The following is a 20,299-nucleotide window of genomic DNA, read 5'->3' on the forward strand; positions in this document are numbered from 1 at the left end:
AGCAGTCTGGCGCGCGTACCACACTGCCATCGCGTCGCTGCGCAAACCTTTTCAAAGATGCTTCTGTGTTTTGTTTAGAGTGGTTTGTTAATGCGAAAGCACTACTTCGCAATGTTCACAGATTTCTGTCCGCAAACCGCGTCAGCAAAGTTGTGTCCGCAGCAGTAGGATTCCCTCCCCCCACCCCAATGCAAGGAAACTGAAAGATTCAGGTTACGCCATTTCTGAAGATTATTCTCTGAACACTCGCCAGGCTCGATAATCCCTGATTGCGTTCGCTAAATCCTTAAATAAGATATACAAGCTCCGCCGCGATAAGATGACAACACAACATACATTTACGACCGTACCCAGCAGCAGGTAATCCCGAATCGACCATAGCGTCCTGTTAACAACTCAGAAAATCAGAATCAACGTCCACATAATGTTCTTTATACTAATATTAGGAGCATTTTACCGAAACCCGAAGCCCTTCATAATCTCATCGACACCGTTGAACCCGACGTCATTCTGCTTTCAGAAACATGCTTAGATTCATCGATCAATAGCACTGAACTTCAGACCGCCTTCTTTGATTTTGACATTTTTCGCCTTGACCGTTTAAATCGGCGAGGGGGCGCTGTCCTGACCGCTACCAGACGCACGTCCAGTGCTCTGTTATAAATATTAACTCTCCATTGGAAATTTTTTTTTTTATCGTGCAAGACATCGTATCCGCCAGTAATTATCGGCGTATGCTATCGTCTACCAGATGCCTACTCATATTTTGTTATATATTTTCATGATGCCGTGCATACGATATCTTCATTGAAACCGCATATTCCCATCATTTTATTCTACGACTTCAACTTGCCATCCATAACCTGGTATAATCTAGCTAGCACGTATCAAAACATAACACTGAAGGTTCATTTGTTAACACTTGCATGACTTTCGGTTTATCGCAACTAGTTTCCACCCCCACACGTGTTACAGCGCACTCTTCGAACATTCTGGACCTCGTGTTAACCTCTCCTCCCGATAACGTCTCCTCTCTTGTGCACCTACCCGGCCTTAGTGGCCATTAATATTACACACAACGTTCAAATCTCAACTTTCACGCACTAAAAACACAAAGAAAACCATAACCCGCTATGATAAAGGTAACTATACGAACGCATTAACAGTGAACTTGCTGCTTTAGCTCCTGGTTTCTTAAGGATTTTTCAACGCAATCCGTCGAACTAAATTGGTCATTCTTTAATGCCAAAATACAACAACTTACGGACACACACATACCTACAATCGTAGTGTCTGAACGCTCTTCATCACCATGGTTCAACGCATCTTTAAAGCACCTTCGTAATATAAAGAAACGTCTATTCAGAACAGCTAAACGAACTAATTCCGCAGCAGCTTGGTCGAAATATGGTACAGCTGAAAAAATGTTTGAATCAGTATCAGTGAAAACCAAACGAGTATGCTACTCATCCACTTTGCCCGAAATGCTCCGCTCTAATCCCAAAAAATTCTGGAACGTTGTAAACCCAAAATATTCTAAACCTGTATACCTTAATGACGCTCACGACTGTCCAGTTTCTGATAAAGAAGCTGCCGAGTTATTAAACAATGCTTTTTCCGCAGTATTTACAAATGAACCTGATGACGATGCACCTGAAGTTAGTTACCCCGACCATCCCACGATGCCTGACATTTCGTTCGACCCTCCCATGACATTGTGATGCTGATCGAATCGCTCGAGCCCACGTGATCCGCTGGCGTCGATAAAATTAATTCCAAAATACTGCAGAACACAAAACACGTCACGAGTGTCATCTTATCTCACATATTTGAGCAGTCCCTTTCATCTGGAGTTGTGCCGGCCGACTGGAAAGTGGGCAAGATCCCCCATTGCGGTTCCAAAAAAAAGGTCTGTCTTTTTCATGTCAAAGCTAACCTCCTATCTCGCTCACTAGTTTTGTCTCGAGGTTAATGGAACACGTTTTATACTCTAGCACAATTAAATTCTTAAAATCGGTCAATTTCTTTCATCCTAGACAACACGGTTTTTTAAAGGATCCTTCCTGCGAAACCCAACTAGCACTATTTACTAATGATATAAGCTCTTACATTGATATTAATATTCCAGTAGACGCAGTGTTCACTGACTTCGAGATGGCATTCGACAAGGTTCCTCACAAAAGTCTTTTTTCTAAACTTTCATGCCTAAATATGAGCCCCTCAGTACAAACTTGGATCCGTTTCTTTCTAACTAACCGTCAGCAGTTCGTTTACGCCAACAAGTGTTCATCGCAAATGTCTCAGGTCGTCTCCGGAGTGCCTCAATGTACTGTTCTCGGCCCCTTACTCTTCCTTATCTATAATAATGATTTGTCAAATAATATATCATCTAACATTCGTTTTTTCGCCAATGACTGTGTAATCTATCGCCCCATCAGTAGTACTGCCGACATAACCGCATTACAAAACGATCTAAATCACGTTGAATCCTGGTGTAACAAGTGGTTATTGTCAATCAATACTAACAAAACATATGTTATATCTTTTCATCGAAAACATTACTGCCCACAGCCCTAATTACATAATTTTTGGTTCAGTAATCTCCTGTGCTTCCTCCTGCACATAATTAGGCACTAACTTAACCTACGGCCTTTCATGGTGTGACCATACCTCTGGAATCACAAACAGTGCTAACCGCTGTCTTGGCTTATTCCTTCGCCGTCATTTAAAACTTGCCTCTCCCTAAGTAAAACGTATGGCCTACCTAACCCTGGTTCGACCAAAATTAGAATACCCATGCGCTATTTGGGACCCGCACCAATCATACCTTGCTAACACTCTAGAATCAGTACAAAATCGAGCCACCCGCTTTGTTTACTCCAACTACAGCTACTTCACTAGTGTATCTAATCTAAAGTCTCAAGCTAACCTACCACTTCTCGTTCACCGACGTAAAATGTTTCAACTTTGCCTTTTTCATAAATTTTATCATTCACAGCTATCCCACTCCGTCATTATGCCCTCTTCGGAACGTGTCATCCACAACAAAAGCGTTTATCCATCATCTGCCCACACTACTGCGCATCTATTTTCATTTTTCATCCAAACTGCAAAAGACTGAAATGATCTTCCCCCTCAAGCCGTGCTCCACTCTAATCCGCAATATTTTAAAAAGTTCATAGAGAAAATAATTTATATTCGATAACTAATGTATAACTTTGATTTTATGCCGCTATCCCTCATGTAATACCCCACACCTGGGGCCTTTGAGGTGTATTCTAAATACAAAAAAAAAAAACAGCACAATCCCTGCTTTCGCATTACTCCAACGCAGATTCTGCAGTGCTTAATAATTTTTTATTCAATGACAGATTGTTGCAAGTAAAAATTTCCCTTAAGGAAAAAAAGAGTAAAAAAGAGGCGCCTGCGATAATTCATGGCTGGTTAGTGACCTAGATACGTCGGTCACACCCAATCTCTTGCATTGTACTGCGCGGAAACCTGCTTCGGATTAAGCACCTATAAATGACACTGAAATGGGACGAACGTCTCTGTAGAGGGCTGTGGGTCAAATGAGAACACAAACTGAAATATTTAGAGACCGAGACCACAGTGTCCATCGGAATGTTCACACGTATATCCGCTGCTGTTAATTGGCCGTTAGCGAGTTGGGCTTGAAGAAATCGCAAAAATTGATACTTTAGAGCGCTATTTCATGCGGTGAAGGTATTTTATTGTCACCCGTGTCGACAACGGTTGTTACGTGTTTAGTTGGCGTAGCTGAGAATGATTGTAAGGCGGCCTTGCCTATGCAGAACACCAACCGAGCACTGACACAGGCATAAAACGGTGATATAAAATTGCTTAGAAAGCCGGGCCTTGCATTGTGTGTAGGACATCACGGCGTTATGCTTTTGTCGCGATTGGATGTCGCTACCGCCTATCCGCCTGACATTCAAAGTACTACTGGATATCTGTTCAGACTTTCCACGACAGCAGTCCTCACACTCATGTCACGATTGAATTGTGCTTAGCCTAACTACAAGCACGAGTCTGATGTTGCATCCACGACTGGAACTTTGTCCAGCCCACCTTACTGCCGACACCGGTCCCCTGTTCGTTTCACTGCATCTCCAGTATAGAGCGAATGTTGAAATTAAATTTACGTTATTCGCATCTGCAATACTAGAACTGTCAAGACTAATCAACATCAGAGAAGCGGTGGGTACTGCCATTCTAAACTCCAAGCGTCATATCTATAAATACGCGTAAAGAGGGAACCGTATAGGTAAAAGAAAATCTTTAACGGCAAGTGGCTACGCGCAAGACGGACAGAACCACGCAACTGGAAGCCCTTGGAACAGGTTCTTATGCTGTGCCACCTGAGCGAAGGATAAACTCTCTGGGGCTGCCTCGGGTTCAGCAGGTGTGGGGTGGAATCACTCGGCGGACGAGAATGTGCGAAATGCCACTGAGGCGCAGTGTGCCATTCCAAGGGCTCAGTAGGAATCGGTTCTGACATTGAGAGGTTGGAAGGATTCCTGGCATTTCTAAATAATGCGCGAAAATGCACCAAAGTATCATTTCCACTACCTCATACAGCCGCTGGCACCTTTCAATGCAGCATGCTGTGGATAATGTGAACTTTTCTTTGGCAGCAGAGCAACAATCCATCCTAAATGTACCAACTTTGATTTATCGTGCCGGGCTTTTGTTCAGAATGTGTGTTCTCGACTCAATAGGCAGGATATCAAAGTACCAATAGTGAACCAATCAAGTAGAGCACATTCGGTAGATATCCAGGCCACCTGCGTGTAGAATTGTAGAAAGGAGACAGGTATATAGTGTAGGAAGCTTGGAGCAATTTTCTAGACTTCACTAGACTGTGGAATTTATTTTAAGGAAGCCTGATAAGTGTTATAACTCTATGTTGTGAAGGCTGGTACTCCTCGAATTGTATAGACATAAAGTGAACTTAGATCAATATATGGAACCGGCAAGGAGGAAACTTAAAGTACGCCAGATATTACGGCGCTCTCTGACTCGAAAGATAAGTGCAGACTTTTACTGTATTCTGCATTTTATTGAAGCAGGGAATTTCACCCAACTACGCATGTATGTATCTACAGTTGCAGGTAACCTTGAATGTGTCACATATTCTTTCTTGAAGATTTTCTTCGTGGAATTCAAGTGTTGCACAAAATATACCAGCATTTCGGTTCCATGCAGTCAAACACGCTGTCGGCAAAATCGATGGAGATACTTTGAATAAGTTTGACGTGCTACACACTGCTAATATCAAGCCCGGGGGCATATGGTACGACCGCGCCGCAAAGAGGACAAGGTTTTCGCGCATCGTTCCGTTCACTCGTCACTGGTCCGTTGCCTCTGGCAACTAATCCTAAAGTGAAAAATTTATCTATGTAATGAATATTCGCCCAGTTCAAGTATTTATCTTGGAATAGAAATTGCAGGAGCCTATATAATTTTGCCAATGAATGGCTTGTTTAACTAAACTGTGGTAGCCCATTTTTCTTGTACGGAGACAACCTGAATCTGTGCCGAGTGTGCCTGCTTTTTCTTCAAATGTAGAAACGAAACAAAAAAGTCCCGTTTGTACCTTTGGAACATCACTTCTCAATTGCATTTTTTCCTCGCTCACCTCATATATTTCAAAATCGCTCTAACACAGTCAAAACTCGATTTACGAAGTTGAGTGGAGCTGCGACATATTTCGTTAAATCGTGAACTTCGTTATATGGAGAAATGCATTTCTGGGTCACTTAATCCCATAAAGTCGATTGTTATCAGGGAAGTACCGCGGTATCATAATTGCGAATTGTAAATTGTAAAAGGACGTAACGGCCAACATAACCGAAGGCCTTAAGGAAGCTGTACTGTTACGTCATCTTTAAATGCAATACCAGCTTGTCCACTATGTTATGTTGCTACAATAAAATTGCGGCCCGCGCAACCACCGACACTGATAGCGCGTAAGAAAAGAAGCAACGAAAATTTTACCTCGGCAGGAAGGGCCCCAGGGGAGTAAATATCTTTCTCAGCAAAGACGCCGCTGATATTCTCTTGTTTGCGGTTCATAAACATCTGCAGGAATTATTTGTGCGCTATTTTTTCCTGTGTTCCGGTAAACGGTCGCCGCAGATTAAGGGCAACCATAATTTGTCCCATTGTTGGCTTGCGGCACCGCTGCCGACACCGGGTCGACGGGCCGGCTTTCTACCGCTGAAGAAATATCGGGAATTTCATTAATATAACGCGCGTTTCTCAATGCATAGTTTGACCAAAGCGGGACGTAGTGGCTGCACGATGTTGCCGCTAGCTCGCAGTCAATACATCCTTGATCGTTTCGTACAAAATAGACCGTCAATAGAGTTTGTCGCCTTCATTTTTCAGGAAAATATTGGTTAAATCGTGGCAGATAGCGCAATTTTTTCCATTATTTCGAGTTACTCAACGCATTGGACCATATCATCGTCTGAATTCGAATCGGGATAACTCTTTAAATCGGGACTTTTGTTAAATGGGGTTTAGTTATATCGAGTTTTGACTGTAGCTCTCTTGAGGTGCCGTACATAAAATTACCGCTTTACAATTTCTGCCAATAACACTGATTTGGGACAAGAGTTACGTCGCGCTCGACACAAAACAGGGCAACGCTGTCTCGCGAAGCCATCCATTCTTTAAGGTTCATTATTGAAAAAGTGAGGTTGATATTGATGTCGCAGTGTGGACGTATTACGCAGGTGTTCTATATTCTGAGACGTAGTGATGTTAATGGCTGTGGCATTGTGATGACTCAGGCCGTATTCGCTCACAAGGAACAATTTTGTTTTTCCGTCCCCAACGTGATGGCGGCCCTAGTGCAAAATACACGATTCCAGTCCTGAGACTAAGAGAAAAACAAAACAAAACATCCTACAAATATTTGTGCAAAAGACCACTTCCTAGGACAAGGCCCATCATTTCAGCACAAACATGCCTCTATTAGCCTTAGCAAGTGTACCACCGATGAACTATAGCGTTGGATCTCGTCACGTCTACCAGCACTTGTTTTTATCAAACACAGGCAGCTGCAGGTTTTTGTGGAGAGAGCATGTATTAATCTCAGATTTGAGCATTCAGTAGTCTTTAAAAGGTCCACATTTATCTTTAACCTTAAATAACAAAGAAATTGAGATACTGGAAAAAGTTGGAGTCATTAAAAACGGATTTATTCAAGAGTAGTGTATCCCCATAACATGACCGCGTTCTTCGGAGAATAGTGGAATGTCATATATTCTTTGCTGTATGTTCCAAAACCAAATTCTTTTACTTTTTGAATAATCCGTCTGAGACATGTAAATTCTCAGCTATCCACGATCAGCTATCCAAAGGTGTATCCGCCAAGTGAGTCTAGCTGACGCGAAGCCTCCTTGGGTGCTTCAGCGACACGTTGCATAGCGTCGGCGTCAGCCCTGGCTTCCTGTCCAGCTTGTTCGGTGATGGCCATGGACACTGAAAAAGTTTTGAGAAAAACAATTGACACAAGAAGGATGGCGCTGCGGGTAGAGATTCTTCCATGGGCTTGGCTGAGAGCGAATAAACTAATTCGGAGCTCAGACATGGTTCTAGTGCACAAGAAAGGCACACACTGCAGGCAGGCGGACAGGACACACGCTGTCTTACTTGTCCGCTAGCACTACGTCTGAAATCATTCACCAACTAGCCCAAATAAGAGCATTGATAATCCGGAGCGCTTTCATTTCTTTCTCTTCTAACTGCTATGACTGTAAACCTGACATTTTTTGAGAGGGTATTTAAAAACTCAAGTTTCAAAATAACTACCCTTGTATACAGTTTCGGTTTTTTTTTTTCGGGTTAGGATATGACTGTGCCGTCTACATTTAAGCATGGTTGGTGCCGAGGCAACTTCAATTCTCATCGAATGAGAATATTGTGACTGGTTCAAAGAAAGAAACGAGTTGAGCATGTTGAAAGATATGCAAGCATTATTGAATGCTTCCATGGCTTACCTGACACAAGAAAGCCGAAAATGGCCAGCATAATGAGAGTCGCCTTGAAACTCATGTCTGTAGAATGAACGGCCTGGGAAAGAAACAAGATTACTATATTTTGTTTCCCTCCAATGCATTAGAATTAGAAAGAAATCTTTTTCTCACATGTTTCCCGACATTTTTAAATTGCGTACAAATTCTCAAAGCTCTCTGAGGAGAGATTTGAACACGAAAAAGGTTGTTCGCTTAAAAGGATGCGTACAATGTCGGGCTGCTCTCGTAACCAAAATGGTAGCATAATGAAGCATTACTTTTCCTGCATTTCTTTTACCAGCGGATATGCGGAAAATCGTAGGTTAATATTTTTTTCTCACAAACGATTTTGGAAATTGCAGATTACTTTGAATGACTCTATCATTTTTTCAGCGCTCGGAACATTTAAATTCACATATTGTACAATAGTTTTTGGTATTGTAATTAATGGGTGGAATAATGATTTCGTAATGCGTAACATTTAAACTTTTCGTCAATCGGCACTGTTACCGGGTGTACGCAGCCGCAGTGGGTGTAAAGGAATGTGCCTGCTGTATATATATATATATATATATATATATATATAGGCCTCTTAGACTGCAATCGTCGTGCATTATTCATATTCTCACATACTTAATTTTCCAGGAATACGCCATACGTATGCCTCACGAGGCGTTTTAAGGCACATGCAATGCAATGGGTCCGGCCAAAGGTGGCACACTCGTTTTCTCAAAAAAAGGTGCTCAATAAAGACTCGGACTAGGACGCGACGACAAGAATGGGCTCAACCACGTCTCTCTTTTTCTTTTTTTTTTGCACATGCGTTTCTGAGAACAATGCACCAACACACAGACTTGCCACACTAACTCATCTCTCAGGCCTCCCTAAATGCATATGTCATCTCCCTGCCTGTGCTAACGCGAAATAGAATCACGATTTTATGATCGCAATACTCTATCAATATCAGCTGCAATTTATCTTCCAAAGCTCTCAATCTACTGAGTTATTTCGTTTAAATGCCCTTTTCGCATTTCCTTTTATCGATCCTCAAGGCAATCGCTGCTTATATAACACACCGCAATAAAAAAGATTCGATTGTCTGTGGGCGTCCACTGAACTCCAAATATTTCTTGAACACATGCTGATCACTTTTGATAAAACAGTCGCCATGCGCATTGCTTTTACTGATCAAGGCGTTACATTATTTAAGAAATGTGAGAACCGTATTTTTTTGCTGTATGGTCACCTCTTCCTCATTTTGTATTTTACATCTTGGTCATGCATTTTTTTTTCTTTTATGCTAATGTGCTACTTTGTATGGTTTAAGTATTTTTTATCTCTTATGCACAACATCCCAAATCTCGGCAAACCCCTTCGAGCACTCAATGAACAAAAAGTGATGTGATGTATTTTAACCTTTGCAGCAAGCTGCATTACACACTCCAGCCTCGCGCAAGTGTTTGCTTGTCTGTCAGGTCCTCTGTGACCTTGGAAAGCAGAAAAGAAAGTTTCGGCTCAAGCATCGACGAATACAAGCAGCGGAGACTGTCCAGCCGTGACTGTCGTCAGTGCTGCCATCGACGAAAGTGGTCCAACGGTTTAGCTTAGCAATTGCATTGCAGGTAGACCGTCTTCGCACATGGCTGAAAGCTCTAAGCGGCCGTAGTTCTTTCAAAAATATTACCCCTATTAAAAGAGATAAGCTGTATTATATCCACAGTTAAATAAGAAGAGAACGGAGCCACCAAAAAGTTTGCGTCGCAGGTGTTTGTTTTGGCATAGATTCGGAAGCCTGCCTCATTAAATGTTAAACTTTAAAAGCAGGGCTTAAGATCATTTGCATAATCGTCCGAAGAACCGGAATTACAAATTGAAGTCTCTTATCTGGATTCCATCTCCAGGGTATTTGACCACGGCTTCTGACCGCTGCACCATGGGTACCACCGCTTCTGGCCGCTGAATACAAACAGCTCGCAAGGGGAAAAATAGTAATAATCGTAGTACTTTTCTCTGTTAGGGGTTGGTTTTCAGCTGTCGAGAAAAACGTCCCACTACCCACGTCATAAAATCTCCAGCAGATGGCATTAGCATAAATCATGTTGTTCTAGAATTCAAGATCGAAAACGAAAATTATCATTACACTTCCTATATATGCCTGAATTTTTTAACCGTTGCTTTCGAAGGAATATCTCAAATATCAGTGGCAATTTTCTTTTTTGAAACAAGGCTTCATATGCGGCGTTTAAGAGGTCAATCCAGGACACAATTTAAAATTCCTTCGTTTCTGCGCAGAAAATCGTTAGTGCAGGTGGTCTCCCAAAATTTTGGGAGTATATCAGGTGCATATTGCTCTTTCTGCTTTATTCTTGCGCGGTGCCGTCATATATCTGCCTCTTGGAAAAGAAATCTTTCTTAAATCCACGAATCCTATGTATGAACGATTTTCAAGACTTTCTCTTGTAATCTACGCTGATTTGTTTCCGACAACGTAGTACGTGTTCAGCGAACCTTTACTCCTGCCAAAAGATCTCCAGTAAATATTTCGCGCCGACTATGTGGGCGCTGGAAGAAAAGCTTATAGCAGAAAAATATATACAATATTGTTTCACATATACAGATTAAACTATAACGCCTAAACCCCATAGAAAAGTTTCCGCAAACCTTCGTTGTCGATTCTGCCAAAATGAAGGCAAGGTACCGCTCCAAAAACGACACAATGGAATACTGAATCTCTTACCTCGTTTCCAGCGCTCAGGCAAGCGGTTGAAGAGCAGTGAAGAGATTCCTCGGAATAAGCATGGGTGAGGAGCTGCTTTTATATTTAGCAGAATGCGTATATTCCTGTAGCGAGGGACAGCTAGGTATGACAACAGTTAATTGCATAAAAATTTATTGTCCCCATGATATAGAAAGGCAAAATGAAAGAATAAAGATCAAACTCGCGATAGGCATCTGTCTCGTTCATGGAATTTTTTATTTTCGTTCGTTAAAATGAATTTAAGCAAGTAGGCTGTTCCCGGCCAGCGATAAGACATGAATGGTAATAAACATGCCGGAGATGTCCGCCCTGTCTGTACGCCTCCTGCACGGAACTGAAGTCAACATTTTGCGCTTAAATGACAATGAAATATTGCTCCGCATTTATTCTTGAATTTAGGTGAACCGCGCTCTTTGTATTGACTCTTTAGAAAGAAAGCACACGTGTCCAAACCATTCCAGTATTGGAGGTGTTGTAAAAAGCGAGGCCGGAATGTCTTGTTCTTCCAACGCCCCCGTTTGTCCCCCCCCCCCCCCTTCCCGCGGCGGTGCAGTAGTTAGCATGTGCACTACTGTGCCGGAGCACCTGGATTGGATCCCTACCACCGGGAGATGGGTTTCAAAAAAGGCGAAAAGGAGAGACGTCCGTGGGTTCTGGAATGTCAGTGCACATCAAAGGTCCCCGAGGGGTCGAATTTACTCCGTAGCCCTCCGCTGGGACCTCCCTTCCCTTACAGTGCTGTTCACGTGACCTTAAAGGGCAACTCCGGGAGTTTTTTGACATTCGAATATTCTAATAAAAATTTTACTGTAGATTCTCCTCTCCGTCCTGACGCATTCTAGAAAATTTGAGCGCGCGTACGATAATCCGTTCGCGCGCAACACGACTTTAAAATATGCTGTTTTCATGGCTTAAGTTGAGACTTTTTCTGCCGGCAACACTGAGTTTCTGACGTCACAAACAGTATACCGGCGTTACTGTCCACTTCCCGCATGATTATGAAATTGTTAGGCTTATATTGAACTACCTCAGACATTTTATGCAATGCTTCATGATTTCCATGCTTTATTTTCACCATCCAACGCACGTACGAGTGTTTCTCTAATACTGAGTATGACGTCACCATTTCGTCACCTGGGACGTCGTTTCTGGCCCTAAAAGCAGTTTCGGTTTCGACTTCCTGTTTTTTCTTTTTAAAATACTTCTAATTGGAATTTCAAAAAACGGTTTTTTGTGTTCGAGTTAGGACGTGCCGAGGAATGTAATTCAACCAAAAACACAAAATGATGGAAAAACCACCGGTGTTGACCTTTAAAAACAAGCGTGACAGATACTGCGCCTTTCCCTCCCTGTGAATAAATTATATTAAGGGCCCTGCCGTAGTTTTGCATTGGTTAGGGCGCTCAATTACTGTGCCCAAGGAAGCGGGAGTGAATCCCGGTCATGGCGGCTGCTTTTCAATGCAGGAGAAATGCAAGGCGCCGCTATGCTGTGCGATGTCGGTGCATGTTAAAGAACCCCAGGTGGTCAAATTACTAGAGACCTCGACTACGTCGTCTGCAATAGCGTGAGTCGCTTTCAGACCAAGTTACACCTGGTAAATCACCCCAAATCAAGCTTGTCGTTCCAAGGCATTTCTCTAGACCTGGTTGCAGAAGACGACGTGTTCGAGAAGACGATGTGATAGAGTTCTCACCTCAAAGCACTCACGTTGCCTGACCTCCACCTTCTAAAGCAGTGATTGTCCAGGTTGAGGCGAAAGCCGCCACCTGGTCTGAGCAGTTCCTTGGAAGCAGGGTTCAGACTATACTCGGCAACTCGCTTCATAGTAAGCGTATTTCCTGCAGAAGGAAGACGTTTCCATCACATCCCTTGATCGTTCGAAATTTCAACCTCCTTATCTGTTATCTGCCGTATACTTATTGAGGTTTCGGTCGAGGGCGTTTCTACTATGCGTCTTATCGACGCCAGCACCGCGAGTTCGATTATACACACGACATTTTGTTGCTGTTTAACAGCTGTTAAAAAGAAAATCAAGACGCCACTTGCAGGACTCCCGCGGCGCATGCACCAGCGCTCAGTAAATCAAGCCTTTAGCAGCGCGCGTCCCTCGAGCTGGAATGCTGAACTTGCTTCATACAAGAGTGTTCTTCGCGTTGCCAACTTGCTCCCACGCTGTTATATTGGGCTGGGGTTTCGTGTCGCGTTACGCCTCTAAAATGATTGTGCCCGCTCTTAAGCGTCACCACCGCTAATGTAACAAGGTCGCAGCACGACGTTCTGCCCAGCACCGAAAGGCAAAGACAGCGGATAAGCGATAGAATTTCAGGAAATGAGACTTAGGCAGAGGTGTGGATAAAGTGGCGTGTTAACATCACGTGGCTTGACTCGGAGCTGCTGCCGCGGCCTCATTTGCTGGCACTTCTGTTTAGATGACTCTTGCCTGCACTTTTTCACATTTCTTGTTTAGTTGTCTTTAGCATAGAAAATATCGAAATTGAAGATTCGGCCTTAGCAAACCTCTTAAAAAGCAAAACTGTGAAAAAAATACCAAGCCCTGCCCAAAAAGTGAAAGTGGGTGCGTCTGTATGGGTAGAGGAGTGAGACCTTCGTAGTTAATTTTCTTTTTTTTAGCGTGGTCGATTTCAGTTTGCGGTGACCGAAGGCATACAATTTCAAGATGTTGCGGTACGGCGCAGTCACCTTGGGCCAACTTGCTAGCGTGTACGGTAAGGCAGGAATATGTCGGAAGGCCGTCAAGCCCGCGATCGCACCCATGGTTTCACAACACCAACGGCAGAGTTACTCGGACCACAAGATGCCTGAACAGCTGCAGTACGTGGAGGACGCAGAGGATCTGTCGTTCTTCCACATGGTAGAGTACATCTACCACCGGGGTTGGCAAGTTGTTGAGGACAAACTCGTGGAGGATTTCAAAGGAAAGCTGAGCCTGGAGGAGAAACGTAAGAAGGTTCGCGGATACCTCGCCCTTCTCGGATCTTGCCATGCGGTGCTCGAGGTGTCCTTTCCTCTGAAGAGGGACAATGGGGAATACGTGATGATCAACGGCTGGCGGGCACAGCACAGCCACCATCGGACGCCCTGCAAAGGAGGTATCCGATACAGCTTAGATGTGAGCTTGGATGAAGTCAAAGCTCTCCTCATGACTTTCAAGTGCGCTGTTGTAGACGTCCCCTTTGGTGGTGGAAAAGCAGGACTGAAGATCAACCCCACGGAATTCAGCGAATTTGAGCTTGAAAAAATTACTCGAAATTTTGCTTTGCAGCTTGCAAAGAAGGGCTTTTTGGGTCCTGGAGTTGATGTGCCAGCACCTGACATGGGAACTGGTGAAAGGGAAATGAGCTGGATAGCTGACACCTACTCCCAAACCATTGGGCATTCTGACTTGAACTCGCATGCGTGCATAACTGGCAAACCTATCAAAATACCTCATTTGCGGCGATCCGCAGCTGTGACGTAGGCTGCCGAAGTGCGCTGCCCTTGTCAACACCTCAGTGATGGCGGTCGGGGTCGTTCTTGATTTCGCACGCGGAGACGTTTTCTCCGTTTATTTCGTGACTGAGGGTGTACGCAGTGCATATAGTTGAGCAAATGCACCAGCGTTGCTCTACGTGTTATCCGGAAATCGATTGCGGGTGACTTTTTACATGACATAATAAGACACCGCAAAGCTTTACGGCAATACTAAGTAATTTTCTTTATTTACGCAGATGTGTGAATGCAAGAGAGGATAAAGGGAGTGTGAAAGAAGAAAACCTTACTCGCTAGAGTGTTGCATCGATAGCTCATGTAGCTGGAGATGAGCTTTTTGAATCAACACAAATGGTATGGTCCCTCACAGAAAAGCATCTCTTTGATAAAACTATACCAAACCAACACCTGCACGGCAATCCCTCTTAAGAAAATTCCAGTGAGATAAGAAATTTGCAGAATTCGAAAAATCGAGGGGGAGGAGTTTCGCCAGTACCTTGTGACATATCGCTTTATTCATTATAGCTTTTGAAAGTTGTTAAACCTACCTCCCACCTCCCCCCCCCCCCAAAAAAAAAAAATAAAAAAAATTCGGGGATATTTATTCTATGGCCAGTTAAAGGTGATCCATAAATTCGTCGGGTTAGGAATACGATTTATCATTGCGTGATTTGTCGATGAAGGAGAATGTCAGATTCCTTATTGTTTTTGTTTTTTCACCGGCAAGAGCAACACTGCTCGAATGTGTAGTCTCTAATAATTAAGACGTTTCCTAGCTTATACGCACCCACGGGGTATTTTTCTTACATTTAGGTGTCATCTAGCACGTGTATAACAATATTGTGTATGTTTTTGTTATAGTTAACACTTCATTGATTTCGATGGACCTTCCTAAGTTTTTTTTAAATATAGCTTCTGGGTCATAGCTTACTATCGAAAGTCTTGAAATTCTGCTTTCATGACATGGCGACTGCAAGCATAGCCCGTAGAAATACGGGATTACAAACTGCATGTCTTTAATTTAGAACCACTTAGAAAATATTTCTTGTTACCATAACTGTGTTCACCTTTGAAAGGGAGGATATGTCTTTTACAAGACAGATGTGTGTTAAAATCAATCTCTCCACGGCTGTGCAATACGCCTCAACTTTAAAAGTCATGTGTAACTTTTAAGCTCGCGATGTTCGTGCGTACACTTATCTTTATCTTCAGCGGTGTAAAATTAAGTGTGAAAAGTATGTACACTTTAATGCCTAGTAAAAATGTTTAACTCCACAAATTTGTAATGAATTCTTCGTTTGCTAAAGAAATGTCGTGTCTTTAATACCAATAAACTTCGCTTGCTTAATTTCGAGAAGCGCAGCGCATATTTACGGGTGGTTATTTATTTTCGCGCTTTCGGGTTTTTAACCCTTTTCTTAGAGATTGCTGTGTCTAAAATTTCGCATGTCCGCTTATTTGACCAAACTTACATCTTGCGACGGTATTTTTCTCACACTTTTGCTTTTTAAGAGGTTTGATGAAATGCTAAGGCCGAATCTTCAATTTCGATATTTTCTATGCTAAAGACAACTAAACAAGAAATGTGAAAAAGTGCAGGCAAGAGTCATCTATACAGAAAATGTGAAAAACGCACAGCATTCATTCAATGTTGCTTGGAATATCGAGGCAGTCAGAGAGGAAGCAAGAGTTCAAGGCTCAATGCATGATGCATGGGGCACAGCGGAGGAACTTTGCACATTGTAGAGGTCTCCATATGGTCGAATGATAAAACTCCACAAGAGATGGCTCAAGTGAAGGAAAACAGCTGTAAAATTTTAGTACCGGATCAGTATATAGCACGCAGTGTGTTCACTGTTAATACTATTTTTTCAGGCCACAAAGAGTAATTTATTTCTTTTCAGAGTGATCCGTTTCTGATTAATCTACTGCCGGGAGCTTTCTCTCTCAACCCCTTTCAATTTCATCAGCGATGAACACGCCGCCGGCTCTTACCTATTAAAAAGCTTGCAGTCCTCTAATCTCAAGAATTATTTTTAGATGGAAATAGACAGCTCAGTTATACCCATGCAGACATGTGTGTTATTACATTTCTTTTATGGAGGCCTGTTTTTGCAGAGGTAACATCTCCGTTCTCATACTTTACACATAACCTATCCCAGGCCGGAATTTTTAAAACACAGTGGGACGCCAAAGGTTCCTTGTAATTAATTTCTTCATGATCAAATATTTCTTATTGTGTCATTTTACGCACATTTAAAATTTGAATATTAACTGGCCCTCAGCACTCTTCAAAAACCGCATTTCTGCTTGTTAATACTTGTTAATTTCACTAGAAAACAGAATCAATATATGTGTTCTTTACTTTGCTCTCGAATGTATTGCCCCAATGGATGCAAAGGATCTTATTTGCAATTCATTATTCTTTATTCGGTATTCAAGTACCACGGTTTGAAGAATTGTGTATCATTAGAAAGGTTAGGTTTCGGAAAAGAAAACATATTCAACTCTTATATGGCCTGTGCTAGAAATTTCATACCACAATTATTCGTTTCAATCAAGTATTGTAGCATTTTAAATATGCCAGTTCTTCATAATGTTTTTGTTTTTTTCTTTGTTAACTGTAATTTTGTAAGTCTAAATCTGAAATATCACTTTCAAATGCTGCGGTTCTCGGATAGACGAGAGTTATTCATATTACAACTCAGTCTCTATTTATTGTGCACCTTTAATGCCTAGAAGCAACCTTGCCTCTCTCTTCTGTGCAAGAAGAGAAAAGCATAGAGAAAGTCAATATGTGGCCCACACTAAAGAGCCTGGTAAATTGCGTTAGTAATGGCCGCACGGCTACGCTTGCGTGTTCGTTTGTGGCGTAGGTCGTGTGGTTCGATAATTTGGCTATAGAGTAACACATGGCACACAGTGGTTACGACTGTTCTTCCGGCGATTATTCAGCGCGCTGTCTTCGTTTGGTGGAGTTGCGGCGTTCCTGAGGAGTCATGTGTTCATCTGTAGCCGACGAGGTGGAAGCACTCGGAGAGCTAGAACGTAGTCGCCGAGTTTCCTCTTGTGCACGACGCTTAGCACGACGTTCTTCCACTGTCTCTTGTGCACGTTGTCGCTTTCTTGCCGCAGCTTGTCGCTAACACGTCTCGTTAGCAGCCGGCATAGCAAAGCAAACACGGTGAGGCCGAAGCAGTGGCGAACCATCTGCCGCTACTTCGGCCTCACCGTGCCGAAGCAGCATGCCTTACCGTGCCATCGCCACCGTGCCGACGGTTCCGCCATCTGGCTGAGCCAGGCTGAAGTGGTTGCTGTTCAAGGTCAAACACGGCGTCCGCCGGGGACACGCGACGGCTCGAAACCTGGCGCAGTATTGAATAAAAAACACACGCATTCTATTCCGCCATAAGAATAAGGTAACACCAGAGGTAACGGACGCCTTCCACATTTATAACCATGGGCCTACACACATCTGTAGACCTTCGATCAAACGGTCGGAACGGAAATTCGGAAGTATTTCGTCCTACTGGTCGTTTAGATAGCATATTTGTAGCGATGGAGGGTGGGGGGGAATTTCATTCGATGCATGTGTATAAAGTTTTCGCCACGGTTTCTCTGTTTGTCACCTTCGTATTTCGTCCAATCTTGTGCGCTGGGAGCGGAATGAATACGTATTTATTCGCTCATATTCCCGATTTAAAATCTCTTTGCGCTCACTTGATTTGATCTACGCAAGTTTTCCCAACACGCATAATTGATGCTAAATGAAGCAAAGAAAATATACTCAATATTTTTACGCTTCGAGGTGTTGATTTTCTAAACTTTTGGCGGAAAGATTGCTCTCTGGCAACCTTTGAATGGAGAGCCAACGAGTCACGGATGCTCTCTTTCGGACTGCAAGTATTTTTTTCCTACTCATACCATAGTCTTTAAGGATATATTTTCGGTTGGGATTGGTTGTATCCTTGGATTGAGCTATTGCTTCCGTGTTTTGCTGCTTTGCATCATCTTTCCAATTTTGTTTCATCTAGCGATTTATACTTTTATTCTGCCAGTGAACGCAAATCAACTAATCTGCTTGTTTGACAGCAGTACTTTTTCTTTATCATCGATGACATTTTCTTTGTTACGTGCTCTGGCCGCAATTATTTTTTGCTTAGTATACCACAACTCATAAATTTTTACTAAGATAAATTGATCTGTTTTTTATCGCAAAAAGTATGTTGTCCCAATACCTTTTATAACTGCGGCGCCGAACTCATATTCTTCTAGGATATCTCGCTTGGCTCCAATGTCTCTCCTGAAGTGACGGTCAGTTGGAAAAATATACCATTGTATAACTTTCATGAAAGTTTAGCACAGCGACTGTACAATGCTTGAAACATATGGCAAATGCTTCAAATTCTATAGATATGCTCCTTGATATTAGTCAGAGAGCGGTGACAAAGTCGCCGCGTGCAATCCTTCTGTTACTTCAGCGACAAGAGGCTTTCGCGTCAATATCGGCAAAACGATTACAGCGGGTCTAGGACAGGACAAATTTGAGACTAAAACTGTCGTTACTGATTGGAAGAAGTGGAGAGGGCGCTGGGCAGAGACGTTTTATTGGAGTCGTTCTTAGCGAAGCGACCTCCATGCGCAAACGCGACTGATTTTCTCATCGAGAAAGTGTTCCACGCCGCACAGTGTGAGTAAGGATACAGAGCCGTCACGGTGGTGACGGTGGAAAACCACAATGAGGAGGCAGCTCAGGTGATAGCGCGTATAGTCCTCGAATACGCGATGGTTCTCGCAGTATCTGGAGCAGGGAGCATCACGCTGGCAGCCGTAAATCTGAGTTTGAAATACGTGCAGGGAAGATACAGCTGGCCAGCTCTCCCATAGTTGAAGCAGAGTGGACGGTGTGCGGCACTCCACCATGTATAGGCATTGAGACGCGAAAAAAGGACCTAGATCGCAGGTAGATGGAGGTTTCGGGAAAGGTTCCGTAGTGCGGAGTGACAGGCCGGCCGATGTTAACGGCGAGCGAGGATCGACATAAGCGTCCGTCACGACGGGCTTAGATGGGGAATGCACGATGCAGCACGCATATAGAAGTGCATGATGAGCTTCTCCGAGGACGGGCTTTACGGTGATGAAAAGCATGCTAGCATCGCGCGACATCATGATCAGATGGTCGTAACAAGCAATTTCTTAAATGATCGCGGAGACTTGCATGGCATCGACGATGTCGGCAAGATGAAGGCGAGCCGATGGAGCGGGGTTTGTGTAGTTGAACGTCCAAACGAGGAGGACTCCGGAAATTTCGACCCCATGTGGTTATTTTATGCTCGATGACATCGCACAGAACACTAGCGCCTTACTTTTCGCCTCCATTGAAAATTGGCCGCCGACGCCGGGATTATATCCCGCATCCTTGGCACAGTACTCGAGCACCGTAACCACTGCGCCACCCCGGCGGGGCATGGTTTAGCATATCGCTGAAGCTCCTGCCAAGTAAGAAAAAACACATCCATTGGTTTTTTAAGCGTGTCAACACTGCTGATAGATATCCCCAATGCATGACTTTAGCGTCAGATTACAAGCAGACCCTAAAGAACGCCAAAGATAATTTCTTATAATGACACACTGCATAATGTACTTGCTTTTATCCCCTGAGCTAATACAACGTTTTTATTATGGGCAAACAAAAAACAAACCTTGAACATAACACTCAAAATAGTTTTATGGTTCGAATTCACGAGTGCTGTGAAGATTTAAATCCTGCATTTTTCTCATCGTTCACTAACATTTCGGTGTCTAACCTGCCCAGCATAATCGGTTCAGAATTGCCTCCGATGCAGCCAAAAACTGTTGCAGATTGAGGATTTGCGAACCTAATTCAGAAAGGAAAGCTTTCCTCAGCTCCTGGAGAGGACGGTATTATTTAAGAACTTTTGAGGGGTACATTCTGTCACCATCTGCTCTAACCCTTTTTTCTAGAAGAAAGGAAACCCGA

At 43.2% G+C, this 20,299-nt stretch overlaps 1 long non-coding RNA gene and 1 pseudogene across 1 annotated transcript; one reads left to right on the forward strand and one right to left on the reverse strand.

Moving 5' to 3' along the window:
* Positions 1–7,210: 7,210 nt before the first annotated feature.
* Positions 7,211–10,873, reverse strand: LOC146171862 (uncharacterized). Its single transcript, XR_014702761.1, has 3 exons — positions 10,786–10,873; positions 8,034–8,106; positions 7,211–7,515 (listed from the first exon to the last, which is right to left on the reverse strand). It is a non-coding gene; the product is annotated as an uncharacterized LOC146171862 (long non-coding RNA).
* Positions 10,874–13,486: 2,613 nt separating this feature from the next.
* LOC146171863 (glutamate dehydrogenase, mitochondrial pseudogene) lies at positions 13,487–14,287 on the forward strand (annotated as a pseudogene).
* Positions 14,288–20,299: the final 6,012 nt, after the last annotated feature.

This window comes from Amblyomma maculatum, unplaced genomic scaffold, assembly GCF_055883805.1.
Source record: "Amblyomma maculatum isolate TAMU_Amacu unplaced genomic scaffold, ASM5588380v1 scaffold_18, whole genome shotgun sequence".
Classification (NCBI taxonomy): domain Eukaryota; kingdom Metazoa; phylum Arthropoda; class Arachnida; order Ixodida; family Ixodidae; genus Amblyomma; species Amblyomma maculatum.